Source organism: Ixodes scapularis, unplaced genomic scaffold (genome assembly GCF_016920785.2).
Source record: "Ixodes scapularis isolate PalLabHiFi unplaced genomic scaffold, ASM1692078v2 ptg000323l_1__unscaffolded, whole genome shotgun sequence".
NCBI lineage: Eukaryota > Metazoa > Arthropoda > Arachnida > Ixodida > Ixodidae > Ixodes > Ixodes scapularis.
Genome location: NW_024609965.1, coordinates 855,019 through 860,035, shown reverse-complemented (window position 1 = coordinate 860,035; position 5,017 = coordinate 855,019).

The window sequence follows — 5,017 nt, the reverse complement described above, 5'->3', positions numbered from 1 at the left end:
CGGAAAAATAGACAGAAATATAGCGAACAATAAAACTGCGCCCAGGTTTTGGCCCTTTTCTAATCAGACAGCTGCTCTCATTAGCAGTTTCGTATAGCGCGTAAACCAACAGCCATCTTTTTGTCGCTATACCGAGAACGAACGACGTTATGACAAATTCGTCACTCGTTCACAAGACATTCACAAATCACACCTATATTTATCTGTTATATTTCTCAAATTGATATTCTTGCGCAGTGATACTGCATTCCCAGAGTTTTGTCACCTTTTTCAACCTATTTACAAGTCAAATTTGTCAAAAGTGCAAGCACATTCGGCGAATATTGCTCGATCTCGTGCACGGTCTTGATTTCCGCGACTCTTCAGTTTGACTTTTATCAAAGAGATGAGGAGGAACTTCTAACGCTGCCTGAACGGTTCAGCTGTAACCACGATTACATTGTAGCATCCGTAAGAAAATATATATTTCAAAAGTGCGCGCCATCTAGCAGCTGCTGCGTCAAGTATCCGGGCCCGCCATTGCTGCATGGGAATGTAATCAAAACATGTGTTGGACGAAAGCGCTGTTTTTGCGTTCGCCAGAACTCGGAACCAAATCCACGGTTTGTTTTGAAGAAAAGGCAAACCTCAATGTTGCTTGGTAGGGTTTTTGAAAATGGTCTGTTAGGTTTTTGCGGTATCTCTATATTAAGCAATATCTTTATACAAAATGATAATATACAAAAATATTTCTATGTTTGCATTTATGTCGCACTCATCCTTGCCCAATCCCCTCTCTGGGCATGGCCTAATAACTCAATAACAAACAGATGGTTCCGTGACAATCCAGATGAACACGTGCACAAATTTTGTCATCATTTCTGCTGAGTGTACTGGAGGAAGGTCTATCTTGACCTCTTTTTTTTCTTTCAGTAGTATTCTGCCGCTCTTAAAATTTCATGTGTAATTCAAAACACATCGCCTGACCCATTGCCGTTTCGCTATAGATCTAGCGAATCATTTCAAAACGTGTTTAAAATTTTTAAGTTCTACGGAGAATGTTATGTTCGCAGTTTGCTCTGGTTTGCAGCCCATGCTGGTATCTCAAGAGTGATCATTGAAGAGGCCACAAAAACCCGTGTAGCGCAGCTCTAAACGCCTGCAGAATACGTCCATTCACATAGTGACATTTGATAACAACCTTTGACAGCTCCGCGCGGATCATCGTTCTGCCCTCTGGTTCACACCACGAAACTGGTTACGAAACCTTCTGGTGGCCCCCCGATTGTCGGGATTCTGTGACACCTCTTCGAAGTGGTAGTTATCCACAAATGCTGAAGTCACACCCCAATATAATAAATTGCAAACGATCACTCAAAGTGTGCTGCGTCTGTCAACGGCTGCTGTGGCATACGAGGGCGGTCCGATAAGTACTTAGCCTCACCGCCCAATGGCGCCACTATCGCAAGAAAAATGTACTATCGTGTAGTACATTCTCGTAGACAGCTACTATCGAAATTTCAACCAAATCGGTCTCACAGTTTTGTTTTGACCGTATGTGGAAGCGGCTGTGTCCGTGGATTTTAGAAAAATGGAAAAACAGCAATATCGGTCGGTGATTCGATTCTTGTTTTTGGAAGGGAAATCGTGCAGTGAAATCAAAGAGCGCTTGGATGCTGTGTACAGTGACTCTTCTCCTACGATGGCGACCGTCAAAAATTGGTTTAACAAGTTTCAACATGGTCGCACGTCGGTTTTTGAAGAATCACGCCCAGGTGTCCTGAAAACGGCTACCTTAGAGGATAATGTGACAAAAATTTCACAATCTCCTATTGGCAGACCGCCGATTGAAGGTGCGTGAGATAGCTGAGACAGTAGACATCTCAAAAAACCGCAAGGGTCATATTCTGCATGAAAGTTTCGGCATGAGAAAGTTGTCGGCGAGATGGGTGCCGCGTTTGCTCACTCCGGACAACAAGCGCAACCGTGAGACCACTTCAGAGCAGTGTTTGACACTGTTTAAGCGCACTCCGAAGACGTTTCGGCGTCGTTTCGTGACCGTCGATGAAACGTGGATTCACTGGTACACACCAGAGACCAAAAAACAGTCGCAACAGTGGACTTCACCCGGCGAACGTGCTCCGAAGAAGGCGAAGACTGTCCTATCGACCGGAAAGGTGATGGCCATCGTTTTTGGGATTCACAAGGTGTGATCTTCATGAACTACCTGGAGAAGGGCAAAACGGTCACAGGGCTGTACTATGCCGAATTATTGGGCCGATTCGACACCGAATTGCAGGAAAAACGGCCCCATTTGGCGAAGACAAAAGTGCTCTTCTACCATGACAACGCACCGGCCCACACCTCCGCCCTCGCCACGGCCAAATTGGTCGAATTGGGCTACGAACTGCTGCCCCATCCACCGTATTCTCCAGATTTGGCCCCGTGCGATATCTTTTTGTTTCCAAACTTGAAAAAGTTACTTGCCGGGAAGAAATTTGAGTCGAATGAGGAGGTCATCGCCGCCACGGAAAAATACTTTGCAGACCTCGAGAACACCTATTTTTCAGTTGGGTTAAAGGAATTGGAACATCGCTGGGTCAAGTGTATCGAACTAAAAGGAGATTATATGGAAAAATAAATCGCCGCTTTTCCAAAACTTTTTGTGTTTCGTTTCTAGGCTAAGTACTTATCGGACCACCCTCGTACTTAAAATATGTGTCTTAGACGATTAGCTTTTAGTCGATATGTTTTAGTGTAGAAACCTTGCTTTCAGTAATGTACTTTGAAGACATGCGCTTAGGGAAATGATAAAGTGAGAGCAATAAGGCGTATTTTTATAGACGAACTCGTTCTATGAGTGGCGACGGCGCTGCAGAGGATTTGATAAGGCGGCGGTGTTACCTCTCTCTCCCTATCACGTGGCTTTTTGTACGAACGCCGTTGAATTGCGGCAAAAGGGGCATTAACAGCTGCCGCTGCAAACAAGAGTGCGGCAAGCAAAGCGATTGAATCAATTATGTACTACTCTGGAGCCCACACTTCCCTGTAAATAATGGGTTCAATTTTGCATTGCAGGCGACCGCGCAACCGAGGTTCACCAACACGTGGGCCTCTAGTAGGGACAGCATGAGGCATCCAAATCGCGCGGCGTCTACAACCGTGTTACACACCGCTGTTTGAGCGGACGCAGAGAGCCAACGAACGATCCACCGGATAGATAAAAAAAATAACCAAAGTGCCGAAGCTCAGGCAAAACTGAGGCGGCAGGGTATTTCAGGTTTGTGTGTGAAGGGGGGGTGGGGGGCGAGGGGGGGGGGGGGGGGGTCAAAGGAGTGCCTAGCCTATGTCCTAGCCAAGCTTAAAGGGGCTGCGAGAGAAACGACAGCTAGGGTGAGGGCAACCTCTTCCATCATTACTCCCATGAAGTTACTGTGATTAAATTCGTCTTCGCGGTTATGATTATTGTAAAAGGTTTAATTTCTTGGCTAATGATCTAGTAATGTAATAAATTATTTTCAGGCCCAAAATTGTATTAGTAATTCCTTACCGTTCAATGTATGTTTATCCTGATAATACTTTAGAAGGGTAGGTTATTGGGTTAGATAATTATCTTAGTTAAACATATAAAAGTTCAAAAAAGAGACGGGCCAGAACTAAGCAGGACAATCGCTACGTTGACAGTTTTCAGGCTTAAGCGAAGGGGACATTTGTTAGACTGGTGCAATCTCAAAACAGACAGAGGGACGATCATAATATTGTCACAGATGACGAGGTGAAAGAACGAAGAATAACAGCGGAGACTGATAGGTTTAATGGGGCGAACTTTTTCCCAAAACAGGAAGCGAACAGAAGATAACAACTGAGCGTCACGGGCGTCGCAGTCGGCGTAACCGCAGGATCGAACGCTGGGGAGGCTCAGCTTCCGGTTCGTTACGAGGAGCCCCTTATGTACACGCGTCGGCTTTTTTTTTTTTAAATCTGCATAGAAGGTTTGGCGGCTAGAGCATTCGGACCTCGAACAAGACACAGGGCTCTCGAATTTACCAAAACATTAAGCTGGAAGACTAAATATAATACAGGTCACTCCTAGGAATCGCACTCTGGACCTCCGCGCGAAAGGCATGCGCAGTAACCACTGGGCTACTCACTGGCTTTCCCGCCGACGCGCGTGGCATTACTCCCCACTCTTTAAAAAGAACATCGCCTCGATACCACGAGAACGGGGAAAAATCCTGATCAAGGCAAACAAGATATTCGGAAAATACGGAGGCTGGCAAATTACAGTCCTATCAGCCGTTGCTCGGGATAACAGTTCACCGTCTTTTCGCGCATAGTACGGCTCTAGGCGCATGGCGGGGACGACTTCAGGTTCTGGTAGGCGGCGTGATGGTGTTCTTGCTCCCTCGGGCATCACCTCTTGGTTCAGCCCCCCAGGCCACGAAGTACCTTGTATAGTACACTGTTTCGTTTCAGCAATTTGTCACTGAGGCCGCGGTGACGGATGGGCGTCCACACCCACACCCTTTCTCCGGGCTGGAAGTTTACGTCCCTGCGACGAAGGTTGTGGTGGCCAGCGTAGACGCGTTGCTGGTCCTCGATCACGAGTCGGGCGAGCTGTCGGACTTCTTCGGACCGTTGAGCAACCAACTGGGCGTCGTCGTTCTCATCATCGGCGGGCTCATGGAGCAGCAGCGCGTCTACCATGGTCGTTACCCTTCGACGATGTACCAACTAGAAAGGTGTAGATCCGTTGGTCTTTTCAACCGCTGTGTTGTACAAGAACATAACGTACGACAACACCTCGTCTCAGGTCTTGTGCTCCACGTCGACGTATACATAGATCATGTCGGCAATTGCCTTGTTGAGTCGGTCCGTCAGCCCGTCGGTCTGCGGGTGGTACGCAGAGGTTCGACGGTGGCTGGTGTGACTGAGCCGAAGGATTTCTTGCGTCAGCTGTGCCATAAAAAAATGATCAGCGCTCTGTAATCATAACTTCGGGAGTTCTATGCCACAGGACGATGGACTCAATAAACAA